At 37.8% G+C, this 13,493-nt stretch overlaps 1 long non-coding RNA gene across 6 annotated transcripts in view; it reads right to left on the reverse strand.

Annotated features, from left to right (window-relative positions):
• LOC113609180 (uncharacterized) overlaps positions 1-13,493 on the reverse strand; it is a 278,992-nt gene that overhangs the window by 197,860 nt on the left and 67,639 nt on the right. For all 6 annotated transcript variants that reach the window (XR_003428538.1, XR_003428536.1, XR_003428537.1 and 3 more), the window contains one exon: positions 9,089-9,143. This is a non-coding gene — a long non-coding RNA (uncharacterized LOC113609180). The remainder of the gene's footprint in view (positions 1-9,088; positions 9,144-13,493) is intronic.

The raw sequence follows: 13,493 nt of genomic DNA on the forward strand, positions 1-13,493 counted from the left end.
TGACCCATTCCAGTCATCAGGATAAAAGTCAGCTATGGCAAACAGCATTCTCTATGTGTTTATGTGGTTTTGAATATTTATATACATTTGGGAAAAATGCTCTCAAATTTGCTCTAAATCAACTCACACTCAAAAGATGAGGTTTTTTTAAGACTGCACTTCATGCTGATACTCATAATTAGCACAGTTAGAGACAAAATTGTGAGGAGATAGTTTGATTTTTTCATGCTACTTCACTATGCCCCTGTACGCCTCTTTCTCTTTTACCTGAATAAAAATATTTAAAAGTAAACTTCCAGGCAATTATATTTGCAACTAAGGGGAATCTTCTGGTACCATGCATTCAGGTAAGGAATACATTGTTATCTAATCAGATTTTTGGATTGTAGATTTAGGAATATTTTCCATGATATTTATTTGGATCAGAGAGAGAATTTAGAGATACTGTATTCGTTTATTTATTTAGATCATAAAGAGACCCAAGCCCAGCCCCTTCATTTTATTGATTGTATGACTGTTGAATGTATGAATCATGACTTGAGTCCTAGTTCTAAATGAAACAGCTATATAGAAGGGCTGCCTAAGTGCAATCATATCGTAGCATCAACATAAAATTGAAACGAATTAACTAATTTTCTAATCTATTACATCTCCTGCTATATGGGTGAGGGCAGCCAGACTAGAACTTGCACCAACATCTCTAGGATCAACATACTAGTGTAATTTGCATGCAATCAATCATGGCAAGGCTGTGAACTGCAACACCTCTAAGGAAACCTTAGGAAAAGGGAGTCTCCCTTCACAGGCTATGAAAACAAAGCTGGAGCTTTTGCAGTCAGTGAGGACACTGCTCTCACTGCAGGGGAGTATGATATCCCTCCACACTCCTATAGCTGGAAGATCAAGGCTCCAGCCCAAGGTTCTGGACTGCACTTTGAAAGGAGTCTTCTTCCAGGATCCAGTCCCCCTGGGTGGCCCAGGCAGTAACAGAAAAGAGACGAAGAGCATCCCCACATACGAGGCGACTAAAGGATCATTGCAGGTATTTACCTAGATAGATATCATTGCCTTTAACCCTTACCTAAAAGGAAGCTTTAGTCTTCATAAAGTAAATGAGTTAATGGGTAATTCTTTTTATATTGAATAATCCTATAATAAATATAAGTAATTTGAAACGGTTCTCTCTAGTCAGTTTTATTAATTAAATGGAAACGAGTGAAATAAATATAATGTGGTTAATGGTAAATCTGAGGCTCCTGAAGCCTTGAAAAGACCCAAGGGATTTCAACCTGACTTGCCTGAATATCACACACATAGCAGAGCACACACTAAAACCCCAATTACTTGCTTCCCAATTCAGGCTGCTTTCTACTCCACCACACTGCATCCTGTAAAAACGTTTCCTCATTGCTAAGATGAAATTACATAAATTACAAACACATAATTTTAATTGGAATTCAGTGAGTGAAAATATTTTCTAGAAGATCAAGTTGAGGCTTTCCCATGATTATTTTATTATGGCATCCAAATTTTATTTATCACATCATGTAAGAAGCTTCCACCAAAATATGAACGCTAAGTAAATTTAAATTTATTTTTGACAGATCTAACCAGAATTTCACTAGTGAAAAGTAGTGAGCTAAAATGATGAAATATTAATATTGCCTTTCATATAAAACCATACTTCCTTGATTCTAAATTACATTTCAATGTCTTGAAATCAGAATGTGTCTTAAAATCAATGTGTTCACTGTCATGCACAAAAATATATTTAAATCAATGATTACAATACAATAAATGTAAAAATGACAATCTGCTAAGCCATTAAATCTGAACCCAACTATGAAACAAATGAAGCCTCATATCTGAGATCCTGAAAAAGTTCCTATAGCTGCAGACAAAGAGTTTAAATTTCTCATTTAAAAAAAGTAATCGTTATTCTCGTTGTGTCCTTAATGTCATCCCGAGTCGATGAAGGAAGTTGAGGTAGTCAATGTAGAATATATCTCACATGTTTTTCCACTGCAGTCTTTTTGCTTTCTAGTCATAATTCTAATGTTGATTTATAGAATTACAGAAGATGTCCCTCAGGACCCACTGAAGAAAGCCTACTTATTTTTCTCTTCAGCACACTCTGGCCTCATTATCTTTTGGAATTCATAGCCTGGCTCCTGGACATACTCAGAAACCACTCAATGCTAGTGGTGGTGTTATAGACCAAAATCAGAAGAGGTAATCAATAAATCTCCCAATGCTGAGAAAAGAGAGGCCACTCATTTTTTTAAGTTGGGTTTGGACTCATTTCCAAGTATCACCTCCCTGCAAGCTACAAGAGATGATTACAAAAAGAGAGAGAGAGGAAAAAAAACCCATCCAGCTACATGTAGTCAGTCCCCTTCCCCTATTAAAATAGTCTCCAATGCTTTTCTCCCCATCCCAAACTTTTCTTGCCACAAATTCCCCCTTGGCTAGGGGAAGTGTCCTAACATCTCTAGATTTTATCTTTTCCTCATCTTTCTCTCCAAAGTGGATTATATGGGACAAGTCTAATGATGGCATGAAATGAAGGAATGGAAAGAGGGGAAAAATGTGAGCTCAGATGAATTATTTCTTGACACTTCCCTGCTCATCATGCTGCCTTTTCTCCAGCACCGCCATCTGGTCTACCACGCTATGCCCCAGGCCAGTCCTTTCTTACCCTGCTCTGCCCCTGAAATGAAAACCCTGGCACCATCAAGTCTACTTTTCCATTCTAATCCTTTATGAACCTAAAGTGTTATCAATATGCGACTTTGTCTCCCCTTTAAGATCTAGGAGGATACAGGAGAAGCTTTTTCATACCCTTTATGTTATGCCTTGTTCTAAGTAAAAGAAAAACAAAAACAAAAAAACTGAATGCGGCTGAGGAAATCGGAGAGCATTTACACACACACACACACACACACACACACACACACACACACACACACTGTCTTAAACATAGTGACAGATTTTGCAATTCTATTAAAAGAATGCTCCATTTCAGGAGCTTAATATATTTGAAAGGCCCTTCTGAGGGACACTGAAGACTTAATAAAAACAACTCAGCCTTTACTAAGTGGCAGAATCATCACCACTTGGGTGTATTATGCTCTCAAGTCAGGATAGGTTTAATTCTTGACTCTTCTATTTGCTATCAGTGTGATCCTTAGAAAAGTTATTTCATTTTCTTGTGCCTCGATTTTAAAAATCTGTGAAAGATGGTACCTACCTAATATGGTTATTAAAGAGGAACAACTAAATTAATACACACTGAGCACTTAGAACTATATCTGGCACATGGCAAGCATACAACAAATACTATTATCATTATCTAAAACACTTCTACAGGGATTTCCCTGGTGGTACAGTGAAGAGCCTGTGCGCCGCAACGAAAGATCTCGCGTGCCTCAGCAAAGATCCTGCATACCGCAACTAAGACCTGACGCAGCCAAAAATAAATTAAATAAATAAATAAATCTTAAAAAATAAAACATTTCTACATAGGCGGCAAATTTCCAAACATCCTTATGAACTGGAATCTGTACACAAATTGGTGACTCCTGTAAATTCATTTGCCAGGAAATTTTAGGAATATATCCAGTTTGTATTGAGTAGAATGATAGAGTGTTTATGCACAGCTAATGAACGGTAAGAAAGAAGCTTGACTTCCAAAGCTAGGATTTTAATTTCACACTATCTTTGGAGGGCCAAAACACGGAATTAACTTTCAGGGGATTATGTGTAGTGTTTCCCTCTGAAAATATTGAGAAAGGAATAACTAATTCTCTTTCCTGGATAACTTAGTCACCTGCTTAAAGGCAGACTCTTAAACAAGTGAATCTTATGAAGTCCCTTTGAGTCCTGTTATTCTGTTTTTATACAGGGTTTAGTAATCAGGCTCTTAAGAGGATATCTCTATAGCCTTCCCTGTTTTGAGGCCTCATGAAGGCTTTCTTCAGTTCACTCTCCCTCTACCTAATACAATTTTTCAGGGAATGGATAACATTTCAACATCAGAAGTGACTGATGGCTTCCAGGGCCTCTTGTGGTTAATACTGTATGATCTTGCTGTGGTGGGCCGGGCCCAGGCCTCTGTAACTAGGTGATACGGTGAGGAGACCACTGTACTATCTTAACTGGTGTACAGCAAGGAATCCTTTATATGGCAGTAGATTCTGTGAGTGTGAATGGGTCCCTCTCCCAGGCTGCTGGTACAAAAGGTAGGAGTCTGCATTAACCCATTCAAAGGGGTTAATGAAAAAGGGGCAGTTTCATTGCCCTCGTGACCTAGTGGGTTGCTGTCAAGGCTGCACTGACCCCTCCATTGACCCTCTGCTATGTCACATGAGGGAGCATTAAAGACACAGTCTATTCACTGTGTCCTTCTCTGTTAAATATCCTGTTAAATATACTTCTTGGTTTAAGAGTAAACCAAAGGGAAAGAATTCGAACAAATGGAGTTCTTCTAACCCAAACTGACTTTTTGTTAGCGTGTCATAATTCACTTACTATTTGGTGTTAAGAATGGATTTGACATTATGCCAGTCCAACCAGATACATTCACTATGGTCTGTTTGGGTTTCAAAACTAACATATATGCCAGTCCCTGCTCCTCCCACCCCCAAGGCCATTTCAATAACACCTGAACAATATTGACAAGAAGAGAGCTAGCCAAAGCAAGTTATTATGTTTCTATAATCCAGGCTCCTTTTGTGATGTTTAAGGACCGCTCTTTTTCTCCAATAACACCAAAATGCAAACTCAGTTATTAGAAACCATTGTCTTCTTTTAATGTGAGAACCTCTCTAATTCGATGGAAACCCCCCCGCCTCCCGCAATATATCATGTATTTAAGCTGTAACCATGGGCCAAATTCTATAAAGGATATAATATCCTAGTATTACCTACCCGGTTCACATCTACACTGCCACTGGCTGTAAGAACTAAAAGCTGTCACCTGATAATTTTCTGCACTTGAAGGTGATCGAATGAAAAAATCCTTCCCATCAAGACTGTTAAGTCCAGGCCAGCAATATCTCCTGGAGAACACTTGTTCAGGTTACATTTTACCATTGCAATGATAGCATTAAGGGGATACAGCACAGAAAAAAACGTCAATCCTAAAAATGCCACAAATTCCCAGAGAATCAGAGCGCCTGCCTATTTACCACCTGACAGTCATAGCCTGTGACAGCCTAGAGCCTGTCCCTTCGGTCATGCCTTGGACCATTAGCTGCCTGTGTCCCTGAAATTAGCCTATGAAAGGGGCATCACGCTCACAACGCACGGGGCAGATCCAAATTAAATCTCTATTGAGACCCGAAGTGGAACATTCTGAACCCCCTCCTCTTCCCTCAACTCTTTCCCCTTTTAAAATTGCCAGAACAGTAACAAAAAACTGCTTCCTTGGTATTAGTTCATGTTGTCCCTCTGGCTCTTCTCTTCCCCTCCACCTACTCACCAAGTCTAAAACACTAGGGAACGCTGGCCTCAAGGGTGCTAGTCTGTTCCCTTAGAGGCTATTTCTTTACAAGGCAGTAGAGTACAGAGGGCATGCCTTTGCTGCTTACCTTGGCAACCATGAATTGCTGAATGCTGTTCTCATGAATGCGAGTCATTCACTGCCATCTGGATATGGCCACAGGTATAAACATTTTTTCATGAAAGGACCAGGGAATACACATTACATCAATAAATCTCTTGAATGACAAAGTCATCCCATATGTTGGAACAGCCATATCACATTAAAATGAATATAAGACTCTAATGGTATTGCTTCCAGACAAGGTCAAATTAAATGTTCGGTGTAGACCTCCTTCAGCCTTATCAGACAAACAGCATGAGTCAGGTTAGGGAATGAAATATGAAGAAGGGGGTAGAACTGTAAAACGGAAGACCACTGAGTTTGACCCAAGAATAAATATACTACCTTGAAGAGTCTAGGAGAGCTTATTCATTTCTCACTAGCATTTCTCTAGGTGGAAACCAAGAGTAGGAATTTTTTCCCTTGGGTTGGTGAAATAAGATTGGCATTTACTCCATTCAAAGGCATTTTTATGTTCTTCATAGACAAACATTACAGATGAAATTCTTAACATATTTATAAGAACACAGACCTTGTACTTCACTGGGGGTCAGAGGTGGGGAAGAGGGTGTAACAAGGGCTCTCTTATGTTTTCCTGTAAACAAAGTTGCTATGAACCTTGGAATTCAGTCATATTCAGCCTTAAACTTCAATTCTTCCATGTGTCTACTTTTTTATTTGGATGTTGTTACACTTTGGTGTAAAACACTTTAATAATTTACTAGTTTCTCATATATGATGTCTTTTATACATCTATATCATATTCATTCACACACACACACAAACAGAAGGAAAATAAATAATTCTAGTCACACCCAAGCTTATATACTCAAAATAAAATTTCTCCCATCAACCAAGACTTCCCATGGAAAGAGATGAGGGGAGAGAAATCGTAGCCAAAAAACAGTTGGGATATTTCTATTACTACAAAAAATGGGCACAGGGAAGGAAAAGCCAAGAATGGTGGGCAGGGGACAAGCAGGTGTCAGAGTTTTCCTAATTTTGCCACTTTTGAAGAAGACACATCTTCTAAAAATCATTAGGGCCAATGAAAGAACCAGGGAGAGAGCCAGGTAAATTTCTACAAAAATTACATCACTCCTAACACCCCTGCCATGACCACTGATTAATCTGGTCTGGTCTCAAACAAGACTTGGGATGGAATTGGGAACTCTGGAACTACATAGCCTCTTGCCATAACAAGAAGTGATATATATAATTTTTTCCTTCCTTGGTGATAAAGTTTTCCAGTTCCGTAAAAACCTTTGTTTACCAGATATAAAAGTGTTCACTTTTAAGCTGTTAAGTTGACCTTGAGCTTTTTCCTCTCTCCCTTCCCCCTCTGCCTTTTGCCCTTAAAAGTTCAGAGTGTCTCCAACAGTAACTGTTACATTCTGTCTAGCAAGCCTGGACTGCGACAGTGATCTAACCTCTTGGAAAAAACATGGAGTTCACCCAAAAAATGAGAGAGACATTCTCTTGCCCCAGTGCCAGCTTGCAGTTTTCAAAGCTCTGGGACAGACCTCATGAATGGCTTGGGGCTCTAGCACGTAAGGTGGCAGCGCCAACGCAAACACTGAAAGCACTTTAGCAGGTATAAACAGCGGCCATACACCAGGCCAGGCCCCAGAAGGCAGGCAGTGAAGGGGGAGAAGCCAGGCCACGGGCCCCTGCCTGTGTCACTCTCCTTAAGCTTTCTCCTGTGTCTGGGGACACATGGAAAAAGAGAAACTTCCCATTTGGACTGAAAATTGAGGAAATCACAAGTCTCACATTAAGGGAATATAGAAATAGCTTTCCTCTTGGAAAGAGAAAAGTCTTGCTGATGTGTGTATACTTACACACACACACACACACACACACACAAAACATCTTTGCAGCAAGTCGCCTATAATCGCCTATAATCATTTTGATTTGCTTGAACGCAGCAAAACTCACCTTTGATAGGTTATGTGAAAAATAAAACCATTTCTTTCTCCTTTGGAGATTTTGCTCACTGGCCTTCAAATATTCTCAGCGTCCACACTTCAAGGACCAACCACACTCTTTTAAAACATATTTGGCTTTCAGTATATTAACAGCAATTGGCTGGCCTCAAGCTTTCAACACCGACACAGTCATTAATCTCAGTGGTTCTGATTCAGGATGTATGATTGTGCATTTGGAGAACAAAAGGGAATGCCCCCGCCGCTCAAAGAGAAGGTCATCCAGCTTTCTGAACGTGAAGGTACATGAAGGGCATTACCTCTGCCCCCTAAAATTTTTAAGCTGGACTATCAACCATTATAGACGTTACTCACTTACATAACAATTTTCTAACAAGATTCCCCTGAGTTTATTAGCTAATCTATCTTCTTGTAAGGGACCTATTTATTTTTAAGTTTATACTTCTTTATACTTTACCCTATTTTATTTTTAATTGCAGTTCACTCAATAAACTTTGTTTCGATAGCAATCAAATAGTTGTTTTTCACTATTTGAACCACTCGCTCAACTAGCGTTTGTTGCTATTACAGACACGAGTAATTTATATCTCTATCAACAAATAACATAAAATCTCTTTGGAAAAACAAACTTCAAAATTTGCCAAACTCCCTAAACCACTCAAGTATTGTTTTCATTAACTGCCATTAAAATATCTAGGGAAGCACATATTGTGTTCTGAATTCTCTGCTGAATTTTATGGAGGTACAAGTCACAGAAAGCGTGGTCCATGCTCAAAGGGATTCACCCACCTACCTGGGTAGATTAAAACATGTTTCATCACATGTTCCATGTTTTATATTTGGAAACTGAGACTTACATGAAATGAGCATTTCTCTAAAAGCCACAAAATCACAGTGAATGTTGTAACTAACAACTAATAGAGTGTACAACATGACTAATATAATCAACACTGCTGCATGTTATATATGAAAGTTGTGAAGAGAGTAAATTCTGAGTTCTCATCACAAGGAAAAAGATATTTTTCTTCTTTTATTTTATATTTCTATGAGATGATTGGTGTTCACTAAATTTATCGTGGTAATCATTTCATGAGGTATGTAGGTCAAATCGTTATGCTGTACACCTTACACTTAGACAGTGCTGTATTTTAATGATATCTCCATAAAAGTGGAAGAAGAAAAAATAAAACTGATCTGAAATAAAACCCATCTGATGCTGAAAAAAAAAAAACAAATAATAGGTATGTGTGTAGATATTTGCCACTCAAATTACAAATGGCAGGATGGGACTTGCCCAAATTTGAAAAACTGTGTAGGGCCATTCAAACTATGATGATTTAGCTGTGACTAGAGCTCAGTAGAAGAAATAAACTTTTGTCCATGTGGGGACTGGCCTCTGTCCTTCTAAGTTAGCGAAATTCGAACATGCATAAAGTACTTCATAATAGGCTTGTTTCTTTTTTAATTATATTGATTAATTTAGCAGTAACGTGTCCCTAACAACACTAATAAACCTTCGTAATAAAGTGACCCTTACCTTGGATTCAAACACTCCTGGGTGACTTCTCAAACCTTGATGAAGCCATTTGGACCTTAAAATAAAAAGGTTTAGTGTAATGAGATTTTTTTTCTATTTGTAGATATACAGAGTTAATCAACTTTATGCAACTCTGAAAGATACTTGTCTTTCTGATATATTGGTACATTTTTAAAAATTCACACTTAATAGGCTCACTCATTTGTTGCATAATTGATTTAGTTACAGCGTGGAGCCAGCCTTAGAGATCCCATTTTAGCGAAATTAAATGTGTAATACATTATGTTAGTAAGTCACGTGCTCTCAACAAAGAGTGGGAGGACAGAAGGAATACAATAAGTGGTATCCTGCTTTTTACTTGGCTTTCTCTGTTGACCAAGTCCTCTGGGATCCGGTTGGGAATCTAGATTTATTGAGTCCAACCTATATCAAGCATTTTGGGAGCTTGTTGACATATCTCTTTAATTGCTCATAACAGAGCTATCCTTATGTGTATCGTTATCTTCCTATTTTAGATGTAGAAACAGATTCAGAGTATCATTTTCAGTATCATACTGCCAGTAAGTGATGAAGCCAGAATTCCAAGCTGGTTATTCTAAGAGCTGAGGTCTTTCCCACATATTGTGCTCAATTCTTTACTCTAAACTTTGATATGCTCACATATACCATGGCTGTAGTATAAAAATTCTTCATCAGCTACTAGCAAAAAACACCATGTTAAGGATGAAACATTAAAGCCATTCCCATTAAAGACAGGAAAAGACATAGACATATGTTATCAACATGGTTATTCAACACTACTCAGGAGGTCCTGGCTAATGCCAAAAGATGGCAATAAAAGAAGCATACACATAGCAGAGACAAGTTACTTTTGCAGACATTATGATTATACATCAAGAAAATTTATGAGAATCAAATAAGAAATTCATTTCAGTAAGCTACTCATGTTTGAGATAAATTTTTTATAGTCTTTAATTTTTTAATACAATTTTTAAAGCCTACTTTAAAGTTATTACAAAATATTGGCTATATTCCCCGCATTGTACAATACATCCTCGAGACTATCTTTCACCCAACAGTTTGTACCTTTCACTTCCCCACCCCTGTATTGACCCTCTGGCCCATCCCCAACTGGTAACCGCTAGTTTCCTCTCTATATCTGTGAGTCTGCTTCTTTTCTGCTGTTGAACTAGCTTGTATTTTTTAGATTCCACATATAAGTGATATCATACAGTATTTGTCCTTCTGCGACTTATTTCACTCAGCATAAGATAAATATTTTTAACAGTTAACAGTTTTTCTTTTCATACTAAAAATAACTGGTTACTGGAATAACTGGAAAATTTTCATTCACACTAGAAAAAATAATTTAAATGACTAGAAATAGGCTCAGCATAAATGGTGTAAAACTTATATGAAAAAAAAAGAGCTATATAAAACATTAATGAATCACACACAAAAAGACCTGAATAAATGGGGATACCTTGTTCCTGGATACAAGGCCTCATTATTATAAAAATATAAATTGCCTCCAAATTAATCTATAAATGCAATGAATTCCCCATAAGACTGTAGATGATACTTGACAAGTTGATTCTAAACTTCATTTAAAAATAAAATACATAAGAAAAGTGGAGATAACTTTTTAAGAATAAACATTATTTTTAAAACTCACAGTAAATAAAATAGTGTTATATTAGCAGAGAAGTAGTCAAGTAGGTCAGAACAGAATATATACAAATAGAGCCATGGCTAAAATATAATGTGGTATATGATAAAGAGGACATTTCAGCTTAATATGGAAAGGATAGAAGTAGCTATTCCAACAAATTATCGGGGCAGAATATAGTCTTTATCAGCCCAACAGAAAAATGAGTGAAAAATATGATCAGACAACTCACAGACATAGTAATACAAATAGGGGAAAAGGTAGTAAATTATATAGCAGTTTTAACACATGTACAAAAATAAATTCTGGAGATCAAAGAACTTTATGTAAAATAAGATGTGTAAAATCAATAGGAGAAAATGAAGGAAAAAAATATATATAATCTTAGAGTAGGGAAGCCCTCTTACCTAAGATGTATATTAAAAAGCAATAAAGAAAAAGACTGACTTTACTGTATCAACCATAAGACTTCTGTATGGCAAAAGATATCATATACAATATTAAAAGACAATGGACAGATATTTTGGGGTGGCATATTTTACTCGGCTTCACATGGATGTATGCCAATTTGCTTATGTGTTCCTCTATTGAGGGACATTCTGATTTCTTCAAGATTTTAGCCATTATGAGTAGAGCTGCTGTGCATAACTGCATCTTTGTTTGCATTTGGACATAGATTTTCAAAGAAGTTGCCTAAATACTGGAAGCACGATTGTTGGATCCCAAGGTAATCCACAGGATCCAAGATATGGTAGCTACTAATATAGTCTTCCCACAGAGCATCTTAATACCATGTGGACTCCTACAAGGGAAATAAGTATCACCACTTTGGGTGAACTTAGTTTAGTCTCAGATTTACCTGATGGTCACAACTCACTGTTCCTGCAGAACCCAGAGATTTCTCCTTGAAGAAAAGGTTCTGGAAAAATAGGAGGGATAAATAAAGAATACAGCTTATTCCTGCCTTGTGCTGATGCCCAAGAGGGTGATGAGAGGTCTTGGTGCTCCAGCCTGGTGTCAGGCCTGAGCCCCTGAGGTGGGAGAGCTGAGTTCAGGACACTGGACAACCAGAGTCCTCCCAGCCCCATGTAGTATCAATCGATGAGAGCTTTCCCAGAGATCTCCATCTCAATGATAAGACCCAGCTCCACTCAATGACCAGCAAGCTCCAGTGCTGGACACCCTATGCCAAACAACTAGCAAGACAGGAACACAACTCTGTCCATTAGCAGAGAAGCTGCCTAAAATAATAAGGTCACAGACACCCCAAAACACACCACCAGACTCGGTCCTGCCCACCAGAAAGACAAGATCCAGCCTCATCCACTAGAACACAGGCACCAGTCCCCTCCACCAGGAAGCCTACCCAACCCACTGAATGAACCTTACCCACTAGGGGCAGACACCAAAAACAATGGGAACTATGAACCTGCAGCCTGAGAAAAGGAAACCCTAAAACACAGTAAGTTAAGCAAAATGGGAAGACAGAGAAATATGTAGCAGATGAAGGAGCAAGGTAAAAACTGACCAGACCAAATAAATGAAGAGGAAATAGGTAGTTTACCTGAAAAAGAATTCAGAGTAATGACAGTAAAGATGATCCAAAATCTTGGAAATAGAATGGAGAAAATACAAGAAACATTTGACAAGGACCTAGAAGAACTAAAGAGCAAACAAACAATGATGAACAACACAATAAATAAAATTAAAAATTCTCTAGAAGGAATCAATAGCAGAGTAACTGAGACAGAAGAACGGATAAGGGACCTTGAAGATAAAATAGTGGAAACAGCTACCACAGAGCAGAATAAAGGAAAAAGAATGAAAAGAATTGAGGACAGTCTCAGAGACCTCTGGGACAAGATTAAACGCACCAACATTTGAATTATAGGAGTCCCAGAAAAAGAAGAGAAAAAGAAAGGGTCTAAGAAAATATTTGAAGAGATTATAGTTGAAAACTTCCCTAACATGGGAAAAGAAATAGTCAATCAAGTCCAGGAAGCACAGAGAGTCCCATACAGGATAAATCCAAGGAGAAACATGCCAAAACATATTAAGCAAACTATCAAATATTCAATACAAAGACAAAAATACTAAAAACAGCGAGAGAAAAGCAACAAATAAGATACAAGGGAATCCCCATAAGGTTAACAGCTGATCTTTCAGCAGAAACTGCAAGCCAGAAGGGAGTGGCAGCACATATTTAAGGTGATGAAAGGGAAAAACCTACAACCAAGATTACTCTACCCAGCACAGATCTCATTCAGATTCAACAGAGAAATTAAAATCGTTACAGACAAGTAAAAATTAAGAGAATTCAGCATCATCAAACCAGCTTTAAAACAAATGCTAAAGGAACTTCACTGGGCAGAAAACACAGGAGAAGGAAAAGACCTACAAAAACAAACCCAAAACAATGAAGAAAATGGCAATAGGAACATACATATCCATAATTACCTTAAATGTAAATGGATTAAATGCTCCAACCAAAAGACACAGACTGGCTGAATGGATACAAAAACAAGACCCATATATATGCTGTCTACAAGAGACCCACTTCAGACCTAGGGACACATACAGACTGAAAGTGAGGGCATGGAAAAAGAACTTCCATGCAAATGGAAATCAAATGAAAGGTGGAGTAGCAGTTCTCATATCAGACAAAATAGACTTTAAAATAAAGAATATTACAAGAGACAAAGAAGGACACTACATAATGATCAAGGGATCAATCCA

Source organism: Aethalodelphis obliquidens, unplaced genomic scaffold, assembly GCF_003676395.1.
Source record: "Aethalodelphis obliquidens isolate GAN/ISIS:26980383/991018 unplaced genomic scaffold, ASM367639v1 scaffold3, whole genome shotgun sequence".
Taxonomy (NCBI): Eukaryota; Metazoa; Chordata; class Mammalia; order Artiodactyla; family Delphinidae; genus Aethalodelphis; species Aethalodelphis obliquidens.